Source organism: Diabrotica undecimpunctata, chromosome 9 (assembly GCF_040954645.1).
Source record: "Diabrotica undecimpunctata isolate CICGRU chromosome 9, icDiaUnde3, whole genome shotgun sequence".
Lineage (NCBI taxonomy): Eukaryota > Metazoa > Arthropoda > Insecta > Coleoptera > Chrysomelidae > Diabrotica > Diabrotica undecimpunctata.
In genome coordinates, this window is record NC_092811.1 from 6,649,459 (window position 1) to 6,665,831 (window position 16,373).

The 16,373-nt window shown below is 35.1% G+C and overlaps 1 protein-coding gene across 5 annotated transcripts in view; it reads left to right on the top strand.

The window, feature by feature from the left end:
• Nucleotides 1-16,373, top strand: part of pan (transcription factor pangolin) — an 808,803-nt gene that overhangs the window by 725,539 nt on the left and 66,891 nt on the right. The gene's annotated exons all lie outside the window — the stretch shown is intronic.

Genomic DNA, 16,373 nt, shown 5'->3' on the forward strand with positions numbered 1-16,373 from the left:
CGTTCTTCATATCTCAGCTAACGAGCTCTCGAAGCACTTGTTTTTAGTATAGTTTTTCATATTTGCTTTAATACCATGATCTACTGATTGCAGTATGAAGGTCAAATTTGGTGGAAGAAACGGTACTTAAATCTCATCATCAATTTTGTTTTAAACTTTAAAACTCGGGTGTGTGGGGGCATTATCAGTAAGAAGAACCTTGCCTTCATTCTTGTGTTGTTCTTGTATTCTACCATTTGTTAAAAATTCCTAAATAAGCTTTTTTGACTCTTGTAAATTACAGACTGCTCTTTAACCTTTTTTAAACATCGCAGACTGTTAACTTTTTCCAATTACTAAAAGATTCAAGGCTTGGTAACCAATTGCATTTGCACAAATCATCACTGAAACTCTTTAGCAATCTTGAAGCCAGGTGCAGCCTTTTTTTCACGAGAACCTAGTGACTTCCGGTGGAGGGAACGTCAGTTTAGACCAGTTTCATCAGCATTATAAATATCGTCTTTACAATAACCATGTTAATATTTTTTTCCTTAAAAATAAGCCAGCGCAGTAGCATCCCTTTGAACATCAACTTCTTTAATTTCATACCTCGTTTTAAAATTTTAGAGCCAACCTGAGCTTGGTTTATATTTTCTAGGATCACCAATTTTTCATTAATTCCGATCACAAATTAACGGACCAGAAATAGGCTCTCCTAAACTTCATCTCTGTGAAACCAAAATGTACATGCCATCCTCCAATGCACTATTTTGACGTGACAACGTCTTAAATTAGGTTGTGGCTCGGAGTCACTCATGAAAAAGTGTAACGCCCGCTCACGTCTGTTACGATGAGTCACCAAACGAGAGAGAGGCCCGCCGGACCGGCGAATGCCTTGCGTCTCTCTCCCACTCAAACATGATCGGTCCGCTGCGCGCGCAGCACTAGAGAATTAGGCATGTAAAACGCAGAAGTTACTAGAAGAATAGGAAATGCAGCTGAAATAATATTGGCTATCAAAAGCAGAAAACTTGAGTACTTAGGCAATGTGATGAGAGGCAAAGATACGCATTATTGCAACTTAATATGCAAGGCAGTAGTGACGCTAGATTTCAAGTGCTGGTTTACGATGATGTTAAAACACAGAAGGTAATGTAGTAGGAAAATCTAAGGCGAGATAATCTAAGGTAATCTATTCATTCTGGTGAGATATAAATACGAGGTCAGGCTATTAAATAACACGACTGCTTATGAAAAAGAGTTTTATTTTAAAAATTATTCTACAATAGAATGCTCTCCTTTAATATATTCCCCTTCCCTCGCCACACACCGTTCCATTCGTTTTTGACGTGACAACGTCTTAAATTAGGTTGTGGCTCGGAGTCATTCATGAAAAAGTGTAACGCCCGCTCACGTCTGTTACGATGAGTCACCGAACGAGAGAGAGGTCCGCCGGACCGGCGAATGCCTTGCGTCTCTCTCCCACTCAAACATGACCGGTCCGCTGCGCGCGCAGCACTAGAGAATTAGGCGCGTTGAATCGGTGCGTGCTTGTGTCTCTGTCTTTCTCGAGCGTTCTTGGCGTTGGAAAACCGAGAAAGCGTCATAATACAAGTTCACACGTGTGGTTAAAGTATCGTCAGCTGTGTCTGTAGTGAAAATGTGGAGTGCTTAGATTCGTCATTTACAACAACTACAACAATAAAGGCAAATAATTGTACACTAATATTTCATTATCGTAAACTATGATTGATTGATTAATTGTTAGATTGACACAAAAGTTGAGAAACTGAGTTTATAGGTTATGTCATACTATTGACAAATGTTAATAGTGTTAAGTAAATTATTAGTTTAAATCACTCTGCAATCAATCGTAATTCAGTCGATTGAGAAGAAACAGCGCGTTTCAACTGCAAACAACTATTGTGCAATTTAATAATATTCATATCAATAAATATTCTACCGAGAAAAAGACGTTGTCACGTAAAATCTTCGCCCGTAAAACCGACTTTACAGGCAACCGATTTTTTTTTATATAGTTTTTCTCTTCTGTAACCATTCCTTTGAGTCGATTTTTGACAAGAACTTCTGTAAACTGTCATTTTGTCTTAATATCACTAATTGCTGAACACTCCACGTCATATATTTTGGCAAGAGATGCAACAGTTTCCCCTTTAGTAATTCTGAAAATTTGTGTCATTTTTTTTGTGCCATGAAACCCAAATTTTGAGAACGATTTCCAAAATGAAAATGTTTTTTACTAGTTAGCTATAATATTTATTTGTGTTTCAAATATCCTCAAAAATACTAAATATCCAGTATATTATCCTAAGCTGATTTTCTAGTGTACGATTTTTCTTCGAAAGTAATTGTCATCAAGTGAAATCGTCTCATTTGAATTGATATCTACTATTTGCAAACAATGCAGCTGGCATTCGGAAAATATTAAGGATTGTCTTACATATGCATACCTGTTAAGAATACTTGCATATTTCTTTGGCATTAGTTAGTGAAAGTCATTCAAGACTTATCTAAGGAGGAGCCAAATCATATGTGTTTACGAGGGATGCAACAAAGTTTCCATTATGAAGACTTTTCGATAACCGATATTGAATTTGAGATTTTTATAGAGCTTATTGAAAAAATTACTGCCTTCATTATAGTGTATTTTTATGTATGAGAGAGTAATAAAACAATAAATTATGTATGCAAATCTCTAAACTGTTGATACGGGTGACTCAATGAAAAACAGATATTTGTCAACAAGTTTACAGAAGTATATAGGAAAACAATTTTAAATTGAGTATGACCACCAGGTATAAAGGTTGGAGCAGAATAGAATACAATAGTTGTGAAGATTACTAATCCCTAAATAAGGTTGCCAGTGTCGGAGTGATGGAGGTTAACAGGTACTAATGAATTTGCAAGAAATGTAAGATGTTTATTTTATTGGTTATATATAACCAATAAAAGTTTAATAAGTACCTACCTATTTGCAAAATAAAGTTTAATTCTTTAGATAAAATAAAACGTTTTATTTTATCTGAAATGAGTGCATTCCACGAAGTAAGGGTTTCAACAATCAAACATTTAATTCTTTAATTCCAGGAATCTACGACAGTAATTGACTAGATAATTACCTTCTAAACTTATTCCACAGAAAATGTGATAGTGGGTTTTTCCATTTTGTATATAGGAAGGTCCAAGTGGCGTATTCAAAATTCTTAACAGTTCACTAAAAGTAGGTACTTCAGTTGCAAGGTGCAGTTTATTGTGTATACTAGTGTTATGGAAAATTTGGAAGTGCCGTGTAAACGCCGAAAAATTGGTCCTCTAACAGTTAATGAAAAAACATTAATATTTAATTGTTTTAAATCATTTACAGACAAACGTTTATGTGAAAGTGTTGATGAGACCGTTGAGTTAGTTAGCAGTACACTTGGTGTTGGGAAATCTACGATTTACAGAGTTATTAAAGAAGAGAAATGTGGTAGTTTTCAAATGCCACGTAATGCTCCAGGGAAACCAAAATTTCAAATAGAATATCATTTTAAAGAAGGACTTCGACGGAAATTGCATGAATTCTTCTTTAGACAAGAATTTCCAACATTGGATAAAGTTCTTGTCTCAATTAGAGATGATAAGGATTACCCAGAAATGAGTCGAAGTACGTTATGGAAACTTTTAAAAGAAATAGGCTTCCGCTGGAAAAAGAATCCCAGAAAGTCTATTTTATTAGAAAGAAGCGATATTGTCATATGGAGAAGACATTTTCTAAGAACCATAAAGGAAATGAGAAACCAAAAAAGAAAAATATTTTATCTTGATGAAACATGGATCAACGAGGGTCATACACCAAATAAATTTTGGCAGGATGAAACTGTTACAAGTCAAAGGCACGCTTTTGTAAATAACTTATCTACTGGTTTAAACCCACCATCAGGAAAGGGACGCAGGCTGATAATAGTACACATTGGCAGTTCAGACGGTTTTGTTGAAGGTGGTTTATTAACTTTTGAATCAACTCGTACCGGTGACTACCATGAAGACATGAACGCTGATGTCTTTCAAGAATGGTTCGAACAAATGATAGATCTTCTTCCTAAGAACTGTGTAATAGTAATGGATAATGCAAGTTATCACTCCAGACTTATAGAAGGACTGCCCACAACCAAATGGTTAAAAAAAGACTTGCAGAATTGGCTGAGTTCAAAAAATATTACGTACCATCCCGGATCTATAAGAAAGGAACTTTATTCGTTGTGTGCCCTTCATAAAGAAAAATTTAAAAAATACGAAATTGATGAAATTGCCAAAAATCGTGGAATGACAGTACTTAGATCCCCACCATATCATTGTGAATTAAACCCGATTGAACTGGTATGGGCACAGATAAAGAGTGAAGTTTCAAGAAAAAATACCACTTTTAAAATTCATGATGTTAAACAGTTGTTTTTGGAGGCTGTAAATAATGTAAAACCTGAAAACTGGGAAAAGGCAATAAATCACACTATTAAAGAAGAGGAAAAAATGTGGAAGCTGGACAATATTACTGATAAAATGATCGAGCCAGTTATTATAAATCTTGGTTCTGAAAGTTCATCTTCTGAATCTGATTTGGATTTGTAACAAGTAGCTGTAAGTTTTATATTAATATTTTTATTCATCTATTTAACATACCTTAGACGGTTTTAAAAACTCTTTTTCTCTTTTGTAATTTTTAAAAATTAAAAAAAAATGTGAATTTTTTAAAACCCTTTTTAATGTAGGCCAGTCAGTTCTAATATAGTGTGTGATAAAAGAGGTCACTTTTGTTTACATACACATAACACTTTATAACACTGAAATAAGTCATTTATTTTTTACAATTATTCAAAGTAATTTTTCAATTAATCTTGAGCACGCCCATGGAGTGGTCGGAGCTACCAGTTAAAATTATGCTAATTACTCTCTCGTTCATAAAAATAAACTATAATATGAGCCCATTGACCCATTGTACAATCCACAAACGGCAAAAAGCTTTACAATACTACAAAATACATTTGACATTAACTGACAATATTATTGTTTTAATGTCATTTTTCCATAGCTACCTCTGGATTTAACGTAATTATGAAAAAATCAACGTATGTTGACATGAGTGAGTTTTAATAAATATTAATGAAAATACCATATTAATTAATATGGGAACTTATAAAAAACATGCAGAGTGTAATTTGTTTAAGGTAATCGACTTTAAACTGCAAATTCCATAGGTGGGCCAACTGATATGGAAAGGGGCTCGTATACCTACTCGTATTAAGAGCGTAGGTGCAAAATTTCGGGCCAATGCTTTTTAAATGCATTTATTTTTTTCGAATCCTGAAAAAACTAATAAATATTTTTGAAAAGTTTAAACGCAGAATGAAAGATTATATTATTACCGAGAGCCGAAAGTTCCTTAGAATAAACAAAAAGTTTTAGTGTATGAGACATTTGAAATTAAAAATTACCCTAATTTTTTTTGTCACCCCTGTAACTTATTAAAATAAACATTATAGAAGTTCTCAGGGACTTTTGGCCCTCGGCAATAATGTAATCTTTAATTTTGCCTTTAAATTTTTTAAAAATACTTATTAGTTTTCTCGGCATTCGAAAAAAATGAAGGCATTTAAAAAGCATTGGCCCGAAATTTTGCGCCTACGCTCTTAATAATTACTTTTATTGCAGTATTGCTTTATACAGTGTGTAAAGGCCAAATGGAATAAATTCATTATTTAGGTTACTGTACATATTTATAAAAAATCCCGAAACACGTCAAATTTAAATTATAACTTAACATTCTTTAACGTGAAAATGCAACCCCTACCTTCAACCCCCTTAGAATGACAGGTACAACCCCCAATTTTTAAAATAGGAAGTATAGGCTTGTGATATATCGTTTGAAAGGTCTTTTCATTCTCCATTCAAAAATGTTGTCGCTTTTAAGTTTATTAAGATTAATTAAGATAAAATAAATTAAAATCATGTGGTTACCGAAATTCGCTACAATACAATCAAAAACTAAAATGTAATGCAAAACGTAATACAATGTAGAACACGAAAAAGAATGTTAATGAAGTAGATATTCAAAGTGTTCACCGCGAACGTCTTGGCAACATCCTAATCTCAAATAAAACTGTCTTCTAACATTATTTAACATAACAGGCGTGATCGACCTAATCGCAAGCGTTATTCGTTCTTTTAAGTCATTTAAATCAGAAGGTTTAGTTTTGTACACATGGCTCTTCACATATCCCCATAAAAAGAAATCTAATAATGTAAGATCAGGTGATCGCGCTGGCCATTCAATCGTTCCTCGCCTCCCTATCCACCGATTGGGAAATATTGTATCGAGGTACTGCAGGACATTAAGTTGGTAATGTGGTGGTGCTCCATACTGCTGAAACCATATCGTATTCGCTGGAACTTGAGGGGATAAATTTGCCAACGTTGGAATGACATCATTTTGAAGTAGTGTCAAATAATTGTTGCCATTCAAGTTGCCCTCAATGAAAAAGGGACCAACGATATTGTTTCCTACAATCGCTGCCCAAACATTAACCTTTTGAGGGTATTGAGTGTGTTCTTCTCTCTCCAGTGAGGATTTTCCGTGGCCCAGTAGCGGCAATTTTGCCGATTAGCATGACCGTTAAGTGAAAAAGTACACTCATCAGAAAACATAACGTCTTCTAATTGGATAATATTGTTATCCAACATGTCCATCATTTGCTCACAAAAAAAGTTCTCCTATCAAAATCGTCTTCCATGAGCTCCTCAGTAGGTATCATCTTATAGGGATGCAATTTATTTTCTTTTAATATGTTTACTATCGATGTATGGCTAGCATTGAATGTAGTGGATGCCTATCTACTCGATGTATGTGGATTTTCCTGAAACTCAAGCAACACAACTAATTTGAGTTCATCACTCAGTGCATTTTCAGCTGCTTTTTTTATCTGCCTTACATGACCAAACTCGCTGCTTCTCTATTTTACTTATTGTTCCTTGGGATATAGGCGGTAAATTAGGAAATTTCTCATGAAATAGGCGAGTTACTTCCTGTTGTGTTCGGGTGTTATCTCCGTAACCAATCATTTGTAAAACTGTTATTTTATGCATTTCCGTTAATCTAACCATTTTTCAGAATTGAATTGAACGAACTTTTTACTTAAATTAAAATACTGACAACTTAAATAAAACAATTTACTAATGCGTGTTAAAATAACGTTGCCACGGAAATTCTGTAAAGTTTTTTAATGGTTACCATCTAAAAACCACATTGCTATGGTTTTTGTTCACTTTCTCATTATCAAGGCCTAAACGGGAAATAAGTTTTGAGTATATTTTAGCGAATTTCGGTAACCACATGATTTTAATTTATTTTATCTTAATTAATCTTAATAAACTTGAAAGCGACAACATTTTTGAATGGATAATGAAAAGACCTTTTAAACGATATATCACAAGCCTATACTTCCTATTTTAAAAATTGGGGGTTGTACCTGTCATTCTAAGGGGGTTGAAGGTAGGGGTTGCATTTTCACGTTAAAGAATGTCAAGTTATAATTGAAATTTGACGTGTTTCGGGATTTTTTATAAATATGTACAGTAACCTAGATAATGAATTTATTCCATTTGGCTTTTACACACTGTATATTTGTCTCATTATTTCATTAATTTCGTGGTTCATTAACATGATATAAAAATATTTGATACCTGAACAGATATAGAAAATTTCAAGTATTTTTCTTCTGAAATTTCTTCTGAAATTATCGGCTGTATTATAAAAAATAATTGCTATCTATAAATTTTCAAACGGTTAATTATAATTGTGTATATTTGTAAAAATTATTTCGATTAAAAAAATAGGAATTAAAGAGATGTTCATTATCAACAATCAACACTTGTTTGCAATACTCATTAATTAGCACAGCCTTCCCATCAGTTTAACTTATAATATTTTGATACCAAAACCGCCATTCTTCTCCATCTACATTCGAAGGGTGGAAATTCGAACCTGACAACGTAGAGTCCTTTTCCGACTCTTCGTCCGTTTCTCTTTTTCAACCCTTGTAATTCGACTACCCTCCGTGAGGTGTCGAATGTCTTTCTGTCGGGGCGGAAAAATGTTTAGCGCGCTTGAGCGCCGCTGATCAATATTTCCTTTTGATGGGTAGTCGTAAAACAGGGGTGATTTAAGATATTTGCATTTTTAAAAACGGTTTTCGCGTATACCTGTTTTATTTGCTCGATTCGGGTTGCAAACGATGAGATAGTTGTCTGTTTTAGGCGAAAAGGAGGAAAATGTAGAAAATTGTAATTTATAAAATATTGATGTGATTTTTTAATCTAAAATATTTAATGAATCTGTTTTTATGCTTTTACCTAGTATATAGTATTTATTTCTACGTGTTATTATGTTGTTCTCATGCCCAAACATCCAATCATTGTTCTTGTAGAGAATATCAGTATTCGAGTTCCAAAATTCAACATACTTTCTAGAGCAAAACAATACCTTCTTCTTCGTCTTCTTCTTCTGCTTTTCCCATTATGAGTTCGCCGTTTTCGTCCTCCACAGCACTCTATTCTCCCAGTCGCCTTCTCTGAGGTCTCTATCTATCATAGCATTTCCGACGTATGTCTTCCATCTTGTAGCAGGTCTTCCTCTCCGTCTTTTTCCCGGCGGGTCCCAGTTTAATATTCTTTTCGGCCACCTATGCTCTGGTATTCTTTGTACATGCCCGTACCACTGCAGGGCTCTGTTTTCCAACTTTTTTGTAATTGAGCATTTTACTTCCATTCTGTTCCATATTTCCTCCGTTCTTATTCTATCCGCTCTTGTGATTTGTAGACATCTTCTCATAAAGTCCAGTTCAACTGTTCTTATTTTATTTCGTATTGTTGTTGTTATTGGCCATACTACCGCTCCATATAGGGTAATATTCATCACTATGCTTTGAAAGATCCTCTTTTTGTTTTCTTGGTTAGAGTGTTGTTCCATATCACTCCATGAAGTGCTATTGTGGCTTGTTTTCCTCTTGCTATTTTCATTTCTATATCTTTCATACAAGTACCATCTCGGATAATCATTGACCCTAAATACTTAAAAGCCTTACAACTCTTAAAAGTCTCTTCTTCTAAACTTAAGTTCAAATCTGCAACCTCGGGTCCAATACATAAGTATTCGGTCTTGCACATATTTATCTTGAGTCCCCAAAGTTCATATTCTTCCTTTAATTTCCTTATCATATATTCCATATCCTCCCTGTCTTGTGCAAAAATGACTTGATCATCTGCGAAAAGTATATATATATATGTTAAAAAGTGTAGGTGAGAGACCACATCCCTGTTTAGGCCTTTTGTTGCGGTGATTGTTTTTGTTATTTCATTACCTAACTTTATTTGCACTTGTGTTTCTTTATACAGTCTTTATGTTATATTCACCCATTTCTCTCTAACGCGCATTCTTCTCATTGCTTCCCATAGTTGTTTCCTGGGCACGCAATCGTATGCTTTCTCTAAGTCGATAAAGGTCATATGTGTTTCAATATTTTTTTCTTTGTTCTTTTCAATCACCTGCCTCATAATGAATATATTATCTAAACATGATCTGGCTTTTCGGAATCCGGCTTGTTCTTCGCTATAATGGTCCATGTGTTGTTCTAGTTTTTCTTTTATAACTGATGAAAAGATTCTTGCTATTGAAGGCATTACACTGATCCCTCTGTAGTTATTTGGTGACCTTTTGTCACCTTTTTTGAAAATGGAGGACATGTATGATAAATTCCACTCATCGGGAATCTTCTCTCCTGCTTTGATTTTATTGAACAACATTCGTATAAAGGATACTATCCTTGCGCCTCCATATTTCAGCAGTTCCATTTTTATGTTCCCTGGTCCTGGTGCTTTATTGTTTTTGGATTTCTTCAGTGCTTTATTTATATCTTCCTCTGTGACTTCTGCTTCCTCAGTTATTATTGTCACAGGGTCGTATGAGATATACTCCGGCCTATTCTCCTGCAATAATTTTGTGTAATGTTTTGTCCACTCTTTTGATGTAATTATCTGTATGGTATTTTTACTTCGTTTATTACTTCTGATGTTTTTTATTTTTTTCCATGCTTCCGTTGATCTGTTATACCCTATCGTGTTATCTATATCTCTGCACATTCTCTCCCAGTATTCGTTTTTCTCGAGCTTTATTCTTTGTTTAACTTGTTGTCTGAGGGTAACATATTCCAGTAAATACCATATTCCGGTAAACAATACCAGTTATAAAAATACAGAAGAAAAATGAGTTTATCACTAAAAAAACTCCAATAACTTAAGTCACACTTCTGTTTTCTATATTTGTTATGGGTAGAGTTATGATAAAATAAGTGTTTAACCATTTACATCGTCTTGGTGCATTCTCATCATCCTTCGCAACCTTTTCCATCCAAGGCATTATCTTCTTGTAGATTTCGGTCGTCCATCACTCTTTGGTTGATGTTCTCATTTCATCATTTGTATGGTCTACCTCGTAATAATAATTTTGTAGGCCATCGCTCGTCCGAGATTCTTAATAAACATTTAAACCACTTCAAGGACTGTTTTTGTATTCGGTACACCACTTATTCTTCTATTTTCATTCGAGTTTTTACGTCCTCGTTACTTTTTCTTTCTATATTTGATAGTCTTATGTTTCTTCATATATAATTGATTTCTAACGTCAAGAGCAGTTTTTGTAGTAGCTGTACCCACTCTTTTCTTATTTCAGTTTGGGATACGAGGTTTGGCTATTAAATAACGAGACTGCGTGCAGAAGGCGTCCTAGATAGGAAGAGTGGGAAACGAATGCAGCATTGGATAGCTGCATGTTTTTGTCGCTGCAGTAGTATTTTTTCTGTAGAGGTTAGAAAAGAACCTGTTTTTTTCTCGTGCGGATAACAATGTGTGACTAAAAACATGAGCAACGGATTAATGTGAAATTTCTCGTTAAATTAAAAAAACTCCGAGTGCTATAATTTGTTGAAAGAGGCCTATGGTGAGAATTCTCTATCCTGTTTCAACTCCGCAAACAGTGACCAAAATAAATGAAATTCGGATGATTGCTGAGACTGTAAACGCTGATAAAGAAACTGTCAGAAATTTTTTACATTGAATTGAACATGAAGAAAGTCTGTGCGAAGTTGGTCCCAAAAAATTTGACACCTCACTCTTTTGGTCCGTCAACAGATCTGCTCAGATTTTCTTGAGAGGTTGCATGAAGAGCCTGAATTAATGGAAAACATCATCACTTGCGATGAAACCTGGATATTCAAATACGATGTTGAAACTAAGCGACAATTCATGCACTGGAAAACTCCTGCATCGCCAAGAATGAAAAATATGCTAATCGTTTTTTTTTTGCGGCATCGTGATAACTGAATGGGTTTCAGAGGGTGAAACTGTAAACCAAACTTATTATTTGAAAGTTTTGGAAACACTGCGAGAGCAAGTTCGTAAGAAACGGCCGGAGTTGTGGAAAAACAAGCCGTGGATCTTTCACCAGGACAACGCACCGGCTCATAACGCGCTGTCTGTGAAGCGTTATTTAGCCGCTAGAGGCATTCCAGTGCTCGAACACCCGCCGTACTCGCCTGATTTAGCACCCTGTGACTTTTTCTTGTTTCCGAAGATCAAGTCTGCCTTAAAAGGAAAGCTCTAACAAAAGAAGACTTCCAGCATTGCTTTGACCAATGGAAAAAAATGAATGGAACGGTGTGTGGCTAGGGAAGGGGAATATATTGAAGGAGAGCATTCGATTGTAGAATAATTTTTAAAATAAAACTCTTTTTCGTAAGCAGTCTTGTTATTTAATAGCCTGACCTGGTATTTATATCTCACCAGAATGAATAGGTTACCTTAGATTATCTCACCTTAGATTTCCCTACTACATTACCTTCTGTGTTTTAATATCATCGTAAACCAGCACTTGAAATCTAGCGTCACTACTGCCTTGCATAATAAGTTGCAATAATGCGTATCTTTGCCCTCTCATCACATAGCCTAAGTACTCAAGTTTTCTGCTTTTGATAGCCAATATTATTTCAGCTTCATTTCCTATTCTTCTAGTAACTTCTGCGTTTTACATTCTTTGATTCGGCCAACTTCTTCAGATGTACTTGTTTCAATGTCCATGCTTCCAAGCCATAAAGAAGAGTAGTAAATACGTAACACCGAAGCATTCTTAGGCGTAGTCTTAACCTTATATCACGACAACAAAGTAACTTTTTAAGGTTTTAACAATGATGCACGTGCTATTACAATACGTGCCTTAATTTCTTTGGTTTGGTCTACATTTGATGTTACTCATGTTCCTAAGTATTTGTAGGCATCCACACTCCTAATTACAGTATCTTCTCCAATCAATTAGATGTTTACATCTGATGATTTAGTCATGATCATGCATTTAGTTTTCTTCAAATTTATCCTTAGTCCGTATTCATGACAGTATTCATTAAGGCTTTGCATTACTTTCTTTAAATCATTGTTGTTATCCGTCATTATTTCTATATCGTCTGCAAAACGCAAGTTATTCAAATCTGAGGGCGCTTCTTTAAATACGGCTTCACTGTAGACATTTAAGAGTGGTGACAGCACGCAACCTTGGCGGACTCCTCTCTGTATTTTGATATATCGGGTGTTCTGATTGTCAACTCTTACCTTGGCAATTTGATTCCAATGTAGATTAGAAATAATTTTCATATTACAACTGACAATATTTTTGCTTAATACAGGGTGACAATAGGACGATTTTGAACTAAATAGTACACAAGAAATTTACAAGAAAATACTATTTTATTAACATCAAAATAAAGTTTATATTATGCCATTTACAATCTAATTAAGTATGGAAAATAATGTCATCAAGATGGTGACCGTCACGTTGGATGCAGTTTCCGATCCTCTTTATGAAATCCTCCATAACACGCTCTAACATCACTCGATCAATATCCAGGATTTCCTGGCGAATGGCCTTCTTCAAATCGATCAAATTATGAGGCTTGCTAGCATATACACGACTCTTTAAATAGCCCCATAGAAAAAAATTACAAATTGACAGGTCTGGATAACTTGGAGGCCACGGCAAATCTCCGAAACGTGAAATGAGTTGTCCTGGGAACAGGTTGCGGAGAATATTCATTGAAGCATGGGCAGTATGCAGAAACCACACAGGTTTATCCCTTTTCTGCATAGTTCCCTAGTAATAGAATTTAACGGTGACGGTATAGCCAGCCCCTTCGAAAAAATATGGCCCAATAATGCTAGTCGGGCCAATGGCACACCATACTGTGACTTTTTGAGAATATAAAGGACGCTCATAGAGATTTCGTGGGTTTTCAGGAGCTCAGTACCTGTAATTCTGTTTATTAACGGTTCCGTTCAAATGGAAATGAGCTTCGTCGCTCATTAGAAGGTGCTGATCTAAGTTATCCTCTAAAACAACGTGTATTCTCGTAGCGAAATCCTCACGTTGTTCAACATATCTTTCCAATAATTTCTGGACAATCTGCAATTTGTAGGGATGAAATTTTAGGTTCTTATATGCAAGATTTTTCTAAACGATTCCCGATTTTAGCTCAATTGTATGTTTTCGGGCGGACCGTGTAGGACGTCTGACGACGGCATCTCTCAGTCGCTGTATGTTTACAGGAGTTTTTTAGGTCCTATTCGGACCTTGTTGCTTTTTGTTATGACACTGCCTGTTGTTCTAAAATTCTTTATCCATGTTAAGATTGTGTTGCGAGATTGAACCGCTCCACGCCTACCAATATTAAAGTGGGTGTGAAAAAGCCGCTGTGTAGTGATCACTGATTCTTGATTTCGGATAAACGTATCCTATGCAAACATGCGATGTTCTACCGCCCACTGCTCCATGTTTACTGAAATGGCACACTACTACAGAGGTAGTAACGCCGTGCTTGTCCTACTCTCATCCGCACAAGCTTTGTACTATGCGTTCTAAAAACATCTGGCTCCCAATTTTCACCCAGTATATCTACAAGCTTTTTATGTTGAACCTTATCAAATGCCTTTTCAAAATCTACAAAACATTTACATGTCCTGATTAATGTCCCTGCATCTCTTGTGCCCATACGATTTCTAAGGCCAAAATTGTCTTGTCTGCTTTAATGCTATGCAAAGCATCACTTTAACGATTCTCCTTGATAGATAGTGTATCAGTCAAATCATGAGAAGACTCGGGAATGAGATATTAATAGCGTTATCATCTGCTGCAGCCTATATTATAACCTATGAAGAAGCACGTTATAGAATATATGGGTCACAAAATTAGAAATCAACAGCGGTGTAATCTAGTACAGCTTATATTGCAAGGAAAAGCGTAAAGCAGAAGAGATCCGGACTGACGAAGTATTTTCACTAGACTATTTAGAGCTGCAGCAAGTAAAGTGAAAAAAGATATGTTAGTCGTCAACTAAATTCCTAGAAATATCATAATTAACATTAATTTTTACGATGATCTGAAAAACTGTTTGTAAAACATGAATATTATCTAAAACAACTATTTCATGGTTTCTAAATTTACACCGCTTTTTCTTTATTTTTTCGATATAAATTATACATAATGCAGGAAACAGAACGTAACTACTTTTTTTTTATTTTGGATCAAACTCGAAATATGTCTCTGGTTTTCATCGTTGTGACATTTTTCATTCGTTCGTTCTTCCGTTCGTCCATTTATAACGAGACCATAAATTAGGTTGAGATTTAATTGGAACAGAAAGCAAGAAGTTGAAAAATGGATGCCGTTGCTGCAATTACCTACCTTCTCCGGGGCCATTCAGGATTTAAATGACCGTTCTGTTTAATGTGATATACGCCCTAGATATTGATTTATTAACAAGTAGACGGTGGAACGAGGATTACGGGGTTGATGTGGAATTATGCCATCGTTTATAAAAGTACACACAAATATTTGATGTTCCCAAAAACAAAACGTAAAGCTTTTGACGATGAACTATTGATAGCTATGAAAATCAGATATCTGGACAAATAAAAATACTTTTAAGGATCTTTACACTATAAAAATCTACAACAATGTAGATTTTTAGATTTGCTGTGGATTACAGTATATTATTCGATATGTATATGTTCTATTATTCTTCTTTTTGAAGCTTAGCTTCTATAGTGGCATTATATATTACTTTTTTATCTATAGTGAAATGCTGTGGCGAGCGTCACGAAACGAACGTCACAAGATGGCGTCGTCACGATTAGCGTCATAGAATAGTCTTCACATCTCACGATCGATTTATTTGTAGTCATCATATATTTACTCCAAGCAGGTTTAAATTAATAACTACATCAAAAATAATCGAAGTATATCTGTCAATAAAAGATAGTAAAATAAAGACAAAAATAAAATATCGATACTAAAATTCCATACGATCTCCAAGTGAGGAAAACAATATCCTACAGATCTCCCTGCTATGGCAAAGTTACTAGAAAAATTATTTGTGGAGAAAATAGAACCAATTCTGAAAGCAAATCAATTAATTCCTAACCATCAATTTTGATTTAAAGCGAAACATGCCTCGATCGGACAAATCCACCGAGTTATAAAAAAATTATATAAATCGTTTGAAGATCAAAGCTCTGTTGTCTTTTTGAACATCGCCCAAGCTTTTGACAAAGTTTGGTACGATAAACTATTATAGAAAATTAGGAAAAGCTTACCGAACATTTTCCTTATCTTCAAATCCTACCTTCAAATTAGACATTTTTAAGTAAAGTATCAAGACAAAACCACAACTCTATACCCAATAAGGACTGGAGTGCCTCAAGGCAGTGTTCTTGGTCCGATCGTCCATATCATTTACATAGCTGACCTTTTCACTAACATAAATATAACCATTGCAACATATCCAGATGATACCGCTGTCATGGTGTCTCACAAAGATCCTGTGATTGCTTCTCAAATCTTTCAGACTCACTTGGATGTTATTTCCTCTTGGCTAAAATCCTGGCGAATCAATGCAAATGAAAGTAACTATATACATATCATGAACTGTGGCAATAGATGGTCAGTTCCTGCAACAAAAAGAAGATGGAAAATATCGGAAACTCCATCTGGACTGACGCGCGACGATTAACTTAGAGCACACATGATATATTTGCTAACCGACTATATTTGCTTTAGAAAGCAACTGAGCTTAAAACTTTATTGTTAGGGATGTTACCGATATGGATATGGAGCTACGGAATTCAATTGTGGAGGACAGCATCCCACTCAAATATCGAAATCTTACAAAGACTCCAGTCCACAGAATTCTAGTAAACGCTTCATGGTACGTAACTAACAGTGTTATTGCTCGTGATCTTAAAAT